Below are 17,240 nucleotides of genomic sequence, written 5' to 3'. Positions count from 1 at the left end.
TTATATTTGAGGATCTAAAAATTGGGTTTACAGGTCTTTCTGACAGTTTAAAATTGCCTAGGATCGCGTTATATATATGTGCACTGAAAAACTCTTTGCCAAGTATAGCTATGGAAGGGTGAGCCATTTATCATTGAAAAACTGGGAAGCCCTCACATGAGCAGTTCCCCTCTGAGCGGAATTCATAATAGCGGTCCTTATAACAGCAGTCCCCTAAATAGCGGTTCCCGAAATGGCAGTTTACCCGTTACAGCAATTACCGATACAGCAGTTCTCGTAAACGCGGCGTACCGTTACAGCAGTTCTCTAAAGAGCGGAAAAACAGATATGCGAAAAACGATATAATATTATAATATACAAGGAAAACTTACAGCCTTTGCCGACGACACGACTTTACTATTCGCAGGTAACTCATGGACCGAAGTATTCCAAAAAACTCAAGAGGGTATACCTCAATTCCAAAGTTTATTAAATGATAACCTTTTAACACTAAATGTAAACAAGACGAAATACATTTGTTTCTCAGCCGGTAAACTGATAGATGTCAATGACAAACTATATATACATGGTTGTGCTCATCTGCCCAAATGTAATGCAAGCTGTCATACTCTTGGTAATGTTCATTCTCTAAGATATTTGGGTTTTACAATCGATCAACATCTCAAATGGTCTGAACACACACAAATCCTTCATCAGAAACTACGCTCTTGCTTATATAAATTTTACGAACTTGGATGCTTTTTGTCAATAAATTGGCTGAGAACAGTGTATTTTGCCTTGGTGCAGTCGGCTATTTCTTACGCAATAATTGGTTGGGGCGGTACCCATGCCACTTTAATTGAAGCTCTGGAGATCCTTCAAAGAAAAATTCTACGGATCTGTTTAATACGTAATAGATTCGAGTCCCGCTCCAACCTTCATAACGAATTCAGGGTATTTACTGTTCGGCAGTTTTATGCCAAATCAATATTGCTATATACTTTTAAAACTAGAGAACAACTGAAACCAACTAATATTTATAACACAAGATTTGTAAAAGAAGGGAACCATACGAATAACAAAGATATATCTCAAAAAATATTATTTATTTTATATATTATCTACTTCTGAAATAAAATAACCTTTCTCGAATTATTTTTCTATTCTGGTATGAGAATTAGAAACTGATACCGCCTGAAGAATAGTACAATCAGAGAGAATTAAGTAGGGAGAGGAAGCTCGGCAGAAAAATGTAGCTCCAAAAACCACGTGACTTAAAATATCGAGGCAGGTTAGTTTCCGGTATGACGTTAGTAGCACCGCCCCATTGGGTGGGTCCAAAGAGAGAAACGTCGTTTATTTATTTATTTGCTACTAATAGTACATATAAGCCACTAGGGCTCGGTAAGTACCTCAGAAAAAAAAAAGAAAAAAAAATAGTTAAATTTAAATATCAGTATTAAGGAAAATTACAGTGAGTGGACAAGTAAAATTTTAAAGTAGAAAGGGCAAGTTGAATTTAAATTAAAGAGGACTGGTAAAATTTAATATTATTGAAGTATAAGTAGTTATACATTAAAGAGGGAGGAAAAAAAAGAAAATGTGGAACAACAATCAAAAAAAAACATTAATGTTAATTTTATGAGCTTCTTTACAAAAATGAGATCTTAAATCAGGAATGAGTGACCATAAGGTGAAGTTATTGACTATTGCGAAATTTATCGAAGTGGGAAGAAAGGGCGGCACGGGATTTAGGTTTATCAGTTAGGGCTATGATGGACTCGGGGAGTGCGTTCCAATCAGTTATTACGGAGTGAGTAAAGTGTTGTAATCGAACAGTGGTGTTGGCCCTAGGTTTAGGTAATTTGAGGGAGTGCCCGCGTGTAGAGTGGATAGGTGCGGGACTAAAGAAGTTACTGATATGTAGGGCAAGATTATTATTGAAAAAGTCATGTAATAAGCATAGGTTGTTGATCCGATGACGGGTTAGGACTGGGTCAATAGAAAGTTTTGACAGTCTAACAGGGGCAGGTAGGTGATCTAGCTTGTGAGCCAATTTAGTGATCCTGTTTTGAGCTTTTTGCAGGGTTGTAATACCATTACAGGAGGAAGGGGTCCAAATTGGGGATGCATATTCTATTAGGGGTAAGGCTAGGGAATTATAAATTGTCTTAATTATTTTTGGGGACCGAGTGGAAAAGTTACGCCGAACTAACCCAGAGATACTACTTAGGCGTTTGCTGACTTTATTTGTGTGTTGAGAGAATTTCAAGTCAGGTTCTACAATAACACCTAAATCTGGCTCTGACAAGGAGGCTTTAATAGGGCTATCATAGAGTAAGTATGTGTGACGTGGGTTTGATGAGCCTAGGTGAAGGACTGCACATTTATTGACATTGAAATTGAGGCCATTAGTGGTAGCCCAGTTCTCAATAGATTGCAAATCTGCCTGAAGATTAGTGACGTTTGAAGAGGAGCGGATGCGGTGAAATAGTTTAGCACCGTCAGCAAAAAGCAATAATGAGGCAGAGCGTACTACATTAGGAAGGGAATTTATAAAAGCATTAAAGAGGAGGGGGCTAGGACTGAACCCTAGGGTACGCCTTTCTCTATTGGGGCCCAAGGCGAGTGTTTGCCTTTGACTACTACACGCTGACGACGATTCGATAAGTAATTCTGCAGCCAGAGGAGAGCCCTGCTTGTGACTCCAGCATTGCTAAGGGACTTCAAAAGTAAATCATGGGGAATACTATCGAAGGCTTTGGCAAGGTCGAGGTAGATTACGTCAACACTGTAGCCGTCGCCTAACCATTTATTCCATAGGTTGGTTGCAACTAGTAAATTGGTAACACAAGAGTGGTTGTGTCGAAAACCGTGTTGGGCCGTATTAAAGAAATTGGTGTTGCTGAAGAAATGGAGTAATTGATTATGAACCAAGATTTCGATTATTTTTGACATATCATTGAGGGAACTAATTGGACGATAACTGGAGGCGTCAGTACGAGAGCCCTTCTTTAGGATTGGGGTGAGATTGGCCTCTTTCCATTGGGGAGGTAGAGTGCCAGAAGAGAAAGAGAGGGATATCAACCTGTGTAGGGGGTAGCAAAGTTGTACAGCGAATTGTCTTAAGATCATGGGGTGGATGCCATCAGTGCCAGGGGACTTGTTAGTGGAGAGTGATGTGAGAATTTTGAATAAATTTGGGTGGGAAAGCTTGGGGTAGAAATTCAAATTTCTGGCGTCTGCTGCTGGCAGCATCAAGCATGTCGGCATGTCTTTGCAGTTGAAAGGTAATTATTCATTCGTTACTTAAGTTTAATTAAAGAAATTATGTATGCTTTTATGTTTTATAATGATTGTAATACTTAGGTGTTGTAAACTGTTGTTTACAATTTGCTTTGAAGAAGATACGCACAGAGAGTTTTGCATTTCGCTTGGACAGAGAAGGTGTAACGAAGAGTCTTTTGTACTTGGACAGCAATGGGGTTAGAGAAGTAGTAATACCACATGTTTTAGAAAAAGTCGAATGCTTAAAATTTGACTGTAGTAGGGAAGATTTTCTTAAACAAACTCATGCTTTAATTAAATCAGAAAGGAGTGGGGAAGTAATGAGAAATCTTATACGTCGGATTTGCCCTATATTCAACGATATTTCTCCCCAAATCCAAAAAAATGTAGTAAGTCGTTTGTTGCAAGATTTCTTTCACAAAGTAATGTCAACAATGGAAGTTGGGGTAGAAATTGCAATTTGCAAAGAAAATGCCAGAGTTGAACGAGAAAATAAAAAGCTTGAGCTTCTTGGATCACCAAATCAGAAACGCTACTCCTTGAATACTATTACCAATAGCAATACAACCAGTGACAATACACCTGTGACTAGATATGTTAAGGGATATTGTGCATTTTCGTTGGTGAAGAACAAATGTCCTCCAGAACTAGCAAAAATGATAGTTAAAGACCCAATTCCATGTAATGCTGAGTTTACCGAACCAGAAAGATCAGAGTCATGGACCCTTAAACTCTCTAGAGGCGGATTAATCTCAGTTACAAATGTGTTTTTTGATCTAATAAAATTATTCAAACAGATTTCCGACTTGATCTACGTAAGTGACATTTCAAAGATAAGATACCAAGAGTTAAAAACCAAGACAATCCAACATATTCTACAGAATTCCCAAATTGATGAACTCTGGACATTAATGTATAGCAAAAGTGATAGTAAACAATGGCTATTAAAACTGTTGGATGTGTTTTTAAACACTAGAGGAAAGGTTTTAGTGCGTGATATACTGGAACGGTACCAGTACGAAAGTAAAGAAACGCTCAAAGCGAAGAAGGCCTTACGAAAACGTTGATAAGAGAAGAGTCAGGAGTCTGAAAATCAACCTGCTCCAAAGAAAAAGATGGCAGGAAGAAAAGGAAATACTGTTTCAAAGACATCAAAAGGCGAGCAGAAAACATTATCACCACCAAGTCAAATCCCAACCCTTCATATTCCTAATAATAACACGTTGTCACAGCCATTAGTTGCAATCAGTGAACACTCAGAGTACAGTTTCTGAAATTGTGATCCAGATCTTGACCTGTTTCAACAATATCTACCTAAAGAAAGTCTTCGGGGATCGTTAAGCAACACAATCTCTTCTCCAATTCATATTCTTGATAGTAACATCTCACCTCAAACACCTCTTGAAATCAACGAACATTCTGAGTACAATTTCTCAAATGGTGACCCGAATCGAGACCTGTTTCTGCAATTTATACCTCCGGAACGTGTTGTAGGATCATTAAGCAACGCAACATGTCCCTCTACAACTCATATTCCCAATTCTAACATCTCACCACAGACATCTGTTGACCCCAACGAACATTGTAATTAAGTTCAAATTATGAAATGGCAATCCCGATCTTGACCGCGTTCAACAATCGCTACCTTAAGAAAACTAATCAATGTGATATTTTTATTTATTTTATTGTTAAGAAGTGCAATATACCTCATTGAGAAGAGGTTCCAAATAATTATTTATGTTTTTTTGTATTTCAAAGAATTAAAACATTCTCATTTACATAAGCGTCTATTCAGAAATAGTAGTATTCCCATTAACTGCTTGTAAAACCAGTCCTTTTAAGGCTTTCAGTTTGTCCATGTTGGCTTCAAAAAGGGCAACAGAGGGATTACAGTTTCGACCGCCGGAGCATCGCTGTCTTCCAAAATACTGTTCAAGGGGGTCTTGGTTTAAGTGTTGCGTTAAAACATATTTTGCTCCTTTCTTGAGGAGAAATTTTACGATGTTAACCGTTGAAAAGGCTATAATTGAAAGGTGATAGATTCATAACAAGGAAGGTTTTAGACTCAAGCTGCTTATTAATTACCCGTCATTCGTAGTCCTTCGATAGTTTCGCTGCTCAAAAGCATACTGCTCCTTTCACGCTTAGAAAAGTCTCCAGGGCGGTTTGAGACATCTTGCTCCCAATCGTCTAAATATTTTATGAAGTCAACTTCCAGCCACTGAAATAAATTTAAACTTTATATTTATTTGGTTAAAACACTAATAATGGGTTTAATTGCCTTTAATCGTTCGTCATTTTCATTATCAAATATTCTCCTGTTGGGTTTTCTCTTTTTTAGGGCTTCAATACAGTTACCGACATTGCACAAGTCAAAAAACTTGTCAAACGTACTTATAAATTTAATTGTTTCGAGGTATTTATCATCATTGAAAAGAAATTCTATTGCCGAAGCAACAGTTTCACTCATGACTTGAGTAGCGAAATTGACCTTCATTTTCGAATACGCATTTAAGAACACGTGACTGTACGTTAACTTGGAAGCATTTTTAAATTGCCCTTTCCTTTTTAATTGGGTGTAATAAAGGCGCAAGATAGCTTTCCAAGAAATATCCTGGCCATTTGTTCAGAGGCTGCGGGAATTGGAATGTGCACCACTGTTACTGAAACAATTGCGCACAGTCTTTATCAAGTGAGGGGCGTCTGACAGGAAGAATATGACCCGTTCTTCATCAGCTGCATGAATATTACAAGTGGAAAAAGGTATCGATGGTGTTCCTTCATTATCAGCGCACATTCTAAAAAGCTTTCTATTTGTTGAAGCGCCATCTCCAACAACTGCTAGAATTCTAAATCCATTATTTTCCAACAAACTAACTGCTTCCCAAATTATTGAATAAAATTCGCTACTTGTAGCTCCTTTTGTTGGGAAATGAGCGAATGGAAATTTGATATTGCTTGTGATTCCACGAAGCATAAGTTGCAGAAAACTTGTTGCAAGAGGCGGTGTAGTAGTCCCCTTTTCTCTCATCTCAGTATCGTTAAGCGTATTATGATGGTCTAAGACATCTATGAAACCCGTAATGTACCCTGTATCTTTATGGCAAATTACGTCCGGCTTGATAGACATTTCGTTCAAAAGAAGAACGAAGTACCTTTTATGTTCGGGAAGGTTATCAATGTTTGCAAGTTTTATCATTTCATTGAAAACATCTTCGTTAAATCGAGATTTGTTTGCGGTATTGTGTTCATGATGATATAACGTTCTCGTTGTGGGTAGCTTAATGATTCCGGATTGTTCCAGCGTTTTGTAGGCTGATTTAGATTTATTTTTGAAGTAGGAGCATCATTTCAGAAAAAATGAGTCCCACCTCATCCCATATTTTGACCTCTCCAATGCTCTTAATTGTTGTTTAATGAATAGCGACATGAAAGACCCAGGATTCTCTGCTTTTAGTTTCTCTTTGAAAAGCCGCTTTAACGCATTCACGAGCTTGGTCTTGTTAGCTTTTGCTTTTCTTCTATTAGCTTCCTTAAGCTTGTTAGATAATGCTCGGTAACGGCAACGGAGAGTGCGTGAACTAGACCGATATTGGTAACACGCAACACAACGCGTCTTATTAGTCAGAATGAGACATTCACATCTATTACTATATACGGCTTTCAGATCGTTTGAATAATAGCTGTTGCGTTTATGAAAGTTTGGGCGCCTCTCATTGTAAAGCTTAACAAGGTCTTCATCGGAATTGCCGGGGCAAATCTTAAAGTTATTAAGTTTGGATAAACACTTATATATGCCACCATTGCTTTTAATCTCCAGTTTCTTCTCTATTTTATCACTGGATATGTTTTTACCCAACGCATTGATTTCCATAGTCATAGTAGGTGCACTGAAGAGAAATCCACATGATAGAATAATCTTTCCATTTCTGTGCTTGGTAAACATGACACTTTCATTTACTTTCTCCATTGACCATGAAGTTGGTGGAGATAACAGACTAACGTCTAAGATATCTTCATGTCTATTCGCATCAGACACCTACAAGAAAATATGTTGCATATGGTATTTAAAGTTGCCGAAGTTAATTATAAACCATCTTTACATTGCGTTCTTCACATTCTTGATTGACGTTTTCTCGCGCATCTCCAATAAGTGCCAAATGTTTCTGTAAATACAGTGTTTTCAATACATGTTAAGTACAGGTAAAACTGATATCGTGCATTAGCTTACTTCCTTTGATTGAATAGGTTCCACTACAGTAGTTAGCGGAATAGGATCAGGATATTCTAAAGTTGGACCTCTAAAGCCATTAAAGTGTCTTGAACAGATGTAGGTACCATGAGAAACGTTACGCATAGTGAAATCTTTCCGACCGCAGGCATTAACCCACCGTTGACACTGTTCTACTTCCCTTTTCGCTGAAGGAAACCTGACGAAAAACACTCCAGGGGCTCCATTAACTTGTCTGTTTCTTGAATTTTGTTTTGACGTGCATGATCCATATTTGCAAGCAATTAGCGTAGGCATTATCTGGTAAGCCTTGGACCTTTTCGGAAACCTTAAGAAAGGGCAGTTAATTAATTAATATACTATAGAGAATAAAGCGTACCTTTTGTCTTCTTAATAATGCACCATTACGTTTCAAATATAAACAGATAATTAATAACCGAGAGATTAATTCATAAACAATCTCTCCCATATAAACTTCGCCTCTCGGCGTCTGCTTTAATATTTAATACGCAGATCCAGAGAGTTGATTCTGATTGGCTCTGATGTGCCAGCGCCCCCAACCATTTGCAGCCAATAACGGTCGAGATTTTGAAGAGCTGTCATGTGATCGGAAGATAGCCTGCCTAGATATCGCGACGTAACCCGCTTGTTTGAGCTACATTACATTTTATACTGTTAAAGGCTAAAGCTTCCGCTCCCTACTTAATTCTCTCTGGTACAATATTTAAGTGTACTTTAAAAAAAATTAAAAACACTATCCGTTTGTAGGTCACATTACTGATTAAATGATGACAGAAAAAGGTAGTTTTTAAAACCAACGAATACAACTGTATTGTTAAGAAATGCTCAAAACTAAAGACAAACACTGGTATTTTCCAAATTGCAGCCGCTATTTCTAATACAGCAGCTGCTATTTCTAAAACAGTAGTTTTGAGAAACACCGCTGTTTTTTTAGAATCGCGGTTGCTATTTCGAGAACTGCTCATATGAGGTACACCCGAAAAACAGGCCATAAAAACGTTCAATTAAACGCTGTAGTGGTTAACCAATACAGAAACGGCCAAGATTGTTTGGGATGGCACGCTGACAATGAAAGAGGAATACATTCAGTTATTGCTTCATTATCTTTTGAAGGGACGAGAGAGTTCCAAATGAGATCGAATAGAAAATAGTCTTCTCTAAGATATAGTAATTTGAGCCAAGGGCCCTTGCTATTAATGAGTGGAACCTGCCAACAAACTTCGCAACACTTCGTGCCAAGATTGGTAGGCCCGGGATAACGAGGAAAAAGATAAATATTAGTTTCCGTTACATGGGGGATAAGACAAAATTTCACTGTCAGAAATCCCAAATGTGACGGAAATGAATAAAAAAATTAATTCATTGCTACATCCTTGGAATAAACAGTCATTTCTATTATCTTTTTTATTATTATTACTTTCGGTGCAATAATAACATTTTTTCGTAACAACCACGTTATTGATTTTCAAAGCTAAAATAAACGAAGTTTGGAAGTGAATTAGTTATGTCTTATTTTTATTGCATTTTCCTCGTGTAGTTTAAAATTATTAAACCTTTACAATAAAATAGTAACATTCAAGAATATTTCCTAATGTAAAAATTTAACTAATTTTCCCCGCTCAAATCAGACAGTACAGTAGATTATAAAAAGAAAGAGTAAATTTTTACGAAATGAGAATAAAGAAGATGGCGTAAGGGCTGGGCTCATAATAGTAGTCACATCCTACCGTACTTAACAGGCATACAATAAAATTTGTGTGAATAGCCCCTCGATGCACTACCTTTCACTGCACTGAAATGGTTACAAGTAATTCCAAATGATTACTTATGTTATAATTATTTTAGTGCGTCACAATCGGAAAATGTTAGTGAGTAGCCCCTTGATGGGAAGCCAAAAAGCGATATTCCGCTCGGGGATCCACGATCTCTTAAATTTAAGCTTCATTTGCGATTAATTAGGTAAAAAATTATAAAATATATTTTAAGATGTATAATTTTGAAATCTTTCTTTGTTGTTCTATCCAAATTAATAAACCTTATTGACATACAATGCTATGAATATACATGGAAATATCCCTTTAAGCTATAATTGTAATTTTCCTCGAAAAAAGCTACTATACACTTTTCGGGGTTTAAAATTACCCACGATTTCTTTGAATGTTGGAATAGGGGAGCGGTATTGAAAGCAAAGAGGAGAGAAAACGCGGAATCCCTTTTAATTATTGACGAAGAGTGACGTAAGAGACATTTTAAAGGGAGTACGAAACCTCCCATTAAAATTGAGGCAGTACCATAACCCTCTTTCTTACTTTATACTTAACTGTGTGTAGAAAAATGGTAGCTCTGCGCGACAAACTTTTTCTTGGGCTATTTTGACCCATTAGTAGAGGAAATACTTGAAAACCAAACACCAGAAAATCTGACCAAAGTCAATGACATCTGCAATGAACTGTTGACCCGAAAAACTAGCTATTCCTTCCACAACGGGGGGGGCGGCGGCCTACCAACATCTCAAATGGAAATATTAGTTTGATTTATCTAAATGAAAGGGATTATAATAGTAAGATTAAGCATTGCATTTAATTGTACTAGCAAGGTTGAGCATTGCATTTAATTATACTACTAAGGTTGAGCATTGCATTTAATTATACTAGTAAGGTTGAGCATTGCAAGGTTGAGCATTGCATTTAATTATACTAGTAAGGTTGAGCATTGCATTTAATCGTTCTAGTAAGATTAAGCATTGCATTTAATTGTACTAGCAAGGTTGAGCATTGCATTTAATTGTACTAGCAAGGTTGAGCATTGCATTTAATTATACTAGTAAGTTGAGCATTGCATTTAATTGTACTAGTAAGGATAAGCATTGCATTTAATTGTACTAGTAAGGTTGAGCATTGCATTTCATTGTACTAGTAAGGTTGAGCATTGCATTTAATTGTACTAGTAAGGTTGAGCATTGCATTTAATTGTACTAGTAAGGTTGAGCATTGCATTTAATTGTACTAGTAAGGTTGAGCATTGCATTTAATTGTACTAGTAAGGTTGAGCATTGCATTTAATTGTACTAGTAAGGTTGAGCATTGCATTTAATTGTACTAGTAAGGTTGAGCAATATGTATTTTCCAACAATGAAACATCGCTCATTTGATACTTTGTATTAGTTACGATATGTCGTGAAATTTTTAATAAAATTCCATGTTAGGGGGCCGAGATAATATGGTTATTCTTCCCATTTGTGGTAATTTAATTTAATAATTAAATTATTTACCAAGCATATTCCAGAAATCAGACATGGCGCATTCGTTTCTTTACATTAATTAGAATATTTGTGAAATTTTCAATAGGATTCCATGTTCAGAGGCCGCGATATGGTTTTTCTTCCCCTTCTCCGTAATTTAATTGTGAAATTAGGTCATGAATCAGACATTTTCCAGAAATCAGACATGGTTCATTCAATTCTTCATAATTTTCAATAGGATTCTCCCCCTTTGTGGTAATTTAATTTAGTAATTAAATCATTTACCAAGCATATTCCAGAAACGAGACCGAGCTTATTTGATTCCTTATAATAAAAATGTTTGGTCAAATTTTCAATAAAATTCTATGTTAGGGGCCGAGGTAATATGGTTTTCTCCTCTTTTGTGGTAATTTAATTTAGTATTCTACAGGGCCGGTAGGCCCTTGTAGATATGACATGACACCCTTCCGTAATGTTAAAGAAAAAGTCACACCTTTTAGGGTTAGCGTCCCATAGAAAAAGCATTAAAAAATTTTCAGTTTTTTAAGGCAATTGTGGCAGGCCATACGGAAAAACTATAGCGAAGTTAGTTTTCGGAATACTTCTAAATTAACAAGCATTTATTAAATGGGAAACTTACGTGTTTCGATTTTTAAGTAATGAATTCTAATTTTTGTAATTTAACTAATTAAGATAGTACGTCAAAAAATTACTTTTGGGCCAGAAGTCAGCCTAACCTTATAGCGCGCTTAAACCATGCTTAAACCTAATGCTTCATTTTGTTCTCGTTGACAACTAGAAGGGCCTAGGTTTGTGGGTGCTAACAAGTTACGTTGACAAATTGCAAATGTTGGCTTTCTTGCTGATTTTTACTAATTTCTTAGCAGTAGACGCTAACAAATTACTTTGGTATTTCATCCGAGCTTGATCACCTTTATATGTATTTTCTAATTAACTGTAGCACCCTTAATAAGAAATACGTCGTTATCAGGTCGAATTTTCGTCTAGAAAAGTAATTCAGGTAAATAATTACAGTTAATAGAGGTTTTTATATCATTTAAAGTAAGCTTTTCGACGTTGTTTACGGCCAAGGCTTAAGTTGTATAGACTAATGGCACCCCAAGTTATTTCCCCATAGAGCATACCCTATTTTAGTTACTCTATGTAATTATAGTCTCATATAGTGTCTTTCCTCTTTCTTTGAAGATTATTAAAAAGGCTGATTTCCGGCTCTCATTTGTTTTGGAATCCTGTATACGTATAGTCTGCTCAATTTTATGCTAGAAACATAGCCTAAGCTGCCTAACCGGGTTTACCCTAGGTTGTTTATTATGCTGTATTTACCGTGTGCGCTTCCAATATGATGTAAAAAATGGCATACCTATTCAAATTATTAACGTGTTGAAGTAAAGATAGTTCTTTTCACCCTGTGAAACTTTCGAGAACTTCAAAATACTACTGGAAAGGTGACAAAATGTGTGTTTACCCTGCGGCAGTAAAAGAGTGGTGTTTGCTACTTTGCGTTAGCGCAGTTGGTTCAACATTCCCATATGAGGTTAACATAAATATAAGTAACAGTGGTGTTAGTTTGTAACCGATTCACTTAACAGGGTCGTTATGTAATTTAATTAGTTAAATAATTTCCAAGTTTACATCAGCGTTAAATTTTACCAACGTCACCTCAGGGGATACAGAGGATTACGTTGTTTGCTAGTTCCACACTCCACATTGCCGTTTGTTAATTCGTCTAAATTGCTATGAATTGTTTAGGTACTTGATTAATTACTAGTATTCAAGCCAAACTATAGAATCACATCATTTAATTAACATATTTTATAGATGCTCTTTATGTTACTGAAATTTAGCACAGAATATGATAAAAATTGAATGCAACGAGTCGGAAATAATATTATTTACTCAGACTAATTTTATAAGCTAAATCAACGCAACGATGGTGTTTCACCGTATCAAAAATTCAACAACGCCGGATATCTACGGAAAAACTGCAAGGAAGTTCTCACTGTACCAAAAATTCAACAACGGAAATCTACGGAAAAATTGCAACAAAGTTCATTAAGTTTTGAACATGGCAGTGCTGTTTACATTAGCGCAGTTCTTTCAACGTTACCATTTAAGATACGAAGGGATTAAGCAAGGAAAAAAAACGGCTCATTTTTGAAATAACTATTTTATTTAAAAAAAATTAAATATAATTTGAGAAAGAATTTGGTATTTAAAAAATTTATAATTAGAAAAATATTGTAATTAGGAAAAAAATGTATTTTGGGAAAAAAAATGTATTTACAATTTAGGAAAAGAAATTTATAGTATTAATAAAATAAATAATAAAAAAAATCATTCATTAAAAAAACACACTTGAAATAAAAAATTAAATGTAATATTTAAAAAAAAATGCTTAATCTTGTTTTTTTTTCAATCCTGTAAGGAAATGGTTTAAAATTATGATTTTAAATTATAATGATGAAGGGACCTGGGTCCAATTCTTTAAATATTTTAGCTCGTTACAACAATTGAAAATTATTCCTTAAAGGGTTAATGTCAATGTCGCGAGTCAGCAGGCAATTTTATGACAGATTTAAATAGCTGCAAGTTTTATTGTGTGAGATAGACGCTAGCCCTTTAGTCAATTGTTATGACATGCAAAATATTTTTGAAGAACTGCAACCGCGCAGAAGAGTAAGCAGGAAACCGGCTATACAGGGTGTACCAAAAAGGGTGGTAGTACACCCAGACTACTGTTGGCTCTATTGGCGATTTAAAGTCGAAGATGCTTTCTGACATTTTTGACACCGTTTATGACTGAATTAAATAAATGCTAATCTTAAATTATCATTTTTAAAAGGTGACCTGGACAGCAAAATCTCATAGAATAATTTCGACTCTAAATTGGATCTTAAGCAAACCAACCGACTTTTGTTCGGTCCTACCACCCTTTTCGGAACATACAACTTACAACTTGATTGCAGCATCAAGCTCCTCCATCGACATGTCTTCTTCTTCCTCCTCTTCGACACGTTTTGGCGATGTTCGCCCATCATCAGCGCCTTGAGGTTGGGCCGTCTGCTCCCCAGCGCTTTGAGGCGAGTTGGTCATCACTCCGGCGCCTTGGGGAGGGACAGGCCCAGCTTCCGCCAACGAATTTTGTTGGGCTCCTTGGTCCCCTTCAACCAAAATTGAATAATACTTTGTAAATTTTCACTTTTAAGTATTAAATGAGTTTTTATACCACGAACGCGGCTCCACCAGTCGCGCATCCGCAACACTCCAGCACCGTGAGGCGGGGTATGCACCACTACGGCGCCTTGGGGAGGGACTGGCCCAACCCCCGCCATCGAATTTTGTGGGCCTCCTTGGTCTCCTATTACCAAAATTGAATAATACTTTGTACATTTTCACTTCTAAGTATTAAATGAGTTTTATACCACGAACGCGGCTCCAGCAGTCGCGCATTAAATGGCCGTAGCGGCCACAATTATTGCACCGCCGGCCCCTGGCGTTACGGCCTCCACCACCGTTAACCCGGCCTCCGCCACGTCCACGGCCCCTAAAACTGTGGCCCCCTCTTGGGGCAGCAGCCCCGCGCCCTCTTGGGGCAAAAGCCCCGCGTCCTCTTGGGACAACAGCCCCGCGTCCTCTTCGGGCAACAGCCCCATGTCCTCTGGGGGCAAAAGCCCCAGCTATAGCATTTGCCATGCCATCTCCCACTCCGTTTATGTTTACCGTTACATTACAGTTTTCCGCTATGTTGCAAAAGGCGGTCCATTTTCTTAACTAGATTTTGAAATAAAGACCCTTATTATTATGGTGCTAATCTTTCTTTCACTTACGGACTATTTTCATATTAATTGTAGGCCTAGCTGATTTTTAGAGTGAAAAAATATTAAAGGTATTGAAAATCAGGCCGGAGAAATGTGGTGAAATGTAATTATTATTTCTTGAATTAATCGAACTAAGTTTCTTGAAAACACGTTTATCTTAATTACGGGCCTGTACTGTACTTTTAAAACTTTTTTCACCATTAGCCAACCGGCAAGCGCTGCCTGCTTTCTACTACCCCTAAGCCTTAGCTGCTGCCATGAAAGAAGGCAACGCTCATTAACCGAGGCTTAACCTATATATTTTGAAAAAAACGCTTTTAAAAATTTCAAAGTAAAATTATAATCCATAAGTGCTCTAAAGGCTGCTAAATAAGTAATTAATCACAAAATAAGCCTAATTTTTAATAAATTTTCCATTTATAATCATATTCTATGGTAGTAAGTTTAAAAATAAATCCGCTTACTTGGTAACGTCTCGTTGTTTGAAAATTGTAAGTGCGTTCAGCAACCACTACCAAGATCTCGGTTTAGTCATAGCCCACTCGATCACGCGCTGCTCGCCCTATCTTTCTACGTAACCGGTAACCTAAAGCGCTTTTATGGTGGACGTAGCTAAACGCAGCGAATAAAACCAGGGAATACGGTAAATTTACTTTCTTCATTAATATAGCTTTTCCAGTAGTTTTAAAACAAAAATATAAGATAATTGAAAGAACAACAGTTACAGACAGGTTTACAATATTTCTTTATTTATATGGCAGGAAACAATCACAACTACATAATTTAAAAGTGGCGGTATAGGAAGTTTGTTCTGTTTAAAGCGACATCTCGAGAAAAAGGTGTTAAAAAAATATGTTTATCTGATCTCTTAGAAGGAATAAAGAGTATAATTTCGGCATGATTGTTATTTTAAAAATGATTTCTAAAACTATTTGTAACGTTAATCTTGAGCTCAATATAAAGTTTAGTCGGTTTGAGTATTTTCAAAACTAAACTACCTGTTGCGACTTGCGAGTAATAAGCATCTCTTCAGAATCTATTTACAATGCCATATAATAAACGATGCGTGGTTTTTGGATGTTCAAGTTGTAGTGACAATCTAGCCCAAGACGGTTCCTACAGTTTACATTTATTCCCGAAAGGTACTGTAAACCTTAACAAAAAGTGCCCTATTGGGCGACTGGGGTATTTAGCTAAGTTTCCTACAATGTAAAGGTAATGATGATCTAATTAAAATGTGGATTTTGGCTACAAATCGTGGTAAAGAGTGGAGACCGAACAAAGTGTCCGTTATTTGTTCAAAACATTTTAGTCAAAATGATGTTATCGTTACTAAAGGAAAAAAAGGATGTTACTGAAACCACATTCAATACCAATTCATGGAACAAGTTTAAATAAAGACCTTCTAGAAAGCTCAAATTCTAAACTTTCACTAACAATACATGAAGATATAAATTTACTACATGTTCAAGCTTTTGATGATAATGAAACAGCAATACAATCAAAACCAACTGGAGGTAACGCTGCGCTTGTAGGTACAGTTCTGCCACCATGTATAGAAGGAATAAGTATTGCAAAAAGAAAATTTGGCACTAAATGTAAAGCTACGCAAACTGTTATTACAATGGCTACAAAAGGTACTCAGACACTAAACTTAAACAATGTTTGGTTTCAATCGAAAGACATTTTTGGGGTATTGCTGCTAGAAACGTAAAAATTCCGAGACCATTGATTACAAACAAACGTCAGCGCCTAGCATTCACAAAGTAGAATCTACACTGATAATGTTGAACCAAAATCAAGGTGTCAGCTACTGCCCATAAGTAAAAGAAGTAGAAACTAATCTGATAAAACTGTTCAACTTGCAAATATGCATTTGGCCCAGAAGTATTTTTCGGTGTAAATGTTTATTTTCAATAACATTATCTACGAAGACAGAACATTCAGTTAGATGCCTTGCATTTCAAGTAAAACTTGAACCTAAAAAGAAGAATAGGTTTAAAAAAATTTACAAAGTGGAAAATGCTTTTTTTTTAATATTTTAAACAGTAGACGCCAGAGACATTTGTTGTGTTATCTAATGTTTCAAGTCCAGAAAAGGTGAAGAATGAAATTTAAATTTTTTCCAAGCTTTGCGTCAATCGCAAACAACATGCAATAGAAGTTGAAGATTTTCAGGCTAGAAATGTAGAAAACAACTAAATGCAAGAGTAATTTTTACTAAACATTATGTCATTAAAAAAGTAATGACTATAGAATTGCATCAAAATAAATGTTTGCCTAATTTTTAAAAAATTAAGTAACATCTATAAAGCTTTTGAAAAGTTTGCCTCACTTATTTTTCCTATATTTAATACTTTTTTGTGATTTCATTCTGTGTACATTATTTCAAATAAACATCGAGATTATTGAGATGATATTTTCCGCAATCGCGTTAATTATTTCCTGGTCTATTGCTAAAATTTTCAAATTTCATTAAATTAAATATTAATACCGTAACAGATATAAAGAGAGCAAACTCATTATTTCTTCATTAATAGACTTCCATGCTTTTAACGGAAAAATATAAGAACAAACTTCCGTGCTTTTAACGGAAAATATAAGAAATATTTTTTTCTCAAATAACAACTTGATTACATAA

General features: G+C 36.1%; 2 long non-coding RNA genes across 2 annotated transcripts; one reads left to right on the top strand and one right to left on the bottom strand.

Moving 5' to 3' along the window:
- Nucleotides 1–4,750: 4,750 nt before the first annotated feature.
- Nucleotides 4,751–5,473, bottom strand: LOC149657092 (uncharacterized). Its single transcript, XR_016370040.1, has 2 exons — nucleotides 5,353–5,473; nucleotides 4,751–5,287 (listed from the first exon to the last, which is right to left on the bottom strand). It is a non-coding gene; the product is annotated as an uncharacterized LOC149657092 (long non-coding RNA).
- A 6,214-nt stretch (nucleotides 5,474–11,687) lies between these two features.
- Nucleotides 11,688–12,948, top strand: LOC149657091 (uncharacterized). The gene is made up of 3 exons (XR_016370039.1): nucleotides 11,688–11,781; nucleotides 11,967–12,530; nucleotides 12,600–12,948. It is a non-coding gene; the product is annotated as an uncharacterized LOC149657091 (long non-coding RNA).
- The last annotated feature ends 4,292 nt before the right edge of the window (nucleotides 12,949–17,240 follow it).

This window comes from Phalangium opilio, unplaced genomic scaffold (genome assembly GCF_054372755.1).
Source record: "Phalangium opilio isolate 3A_F unplaced genomic scaffold, DU_Popi_V2 ptg000077l_1, whole genome shotgun sequence".
NCBI lineage: Eukaryota > Metazoa > Arthropoda > Arachnida > Opiliones > Phalangiidae > Phalangium > Phalangium opilio.
The sequence above is the reverse complement of the archived record's forward strand: the minus strand, read 5'-3'. Positions and strand labels throughout refer to the sequence as shown.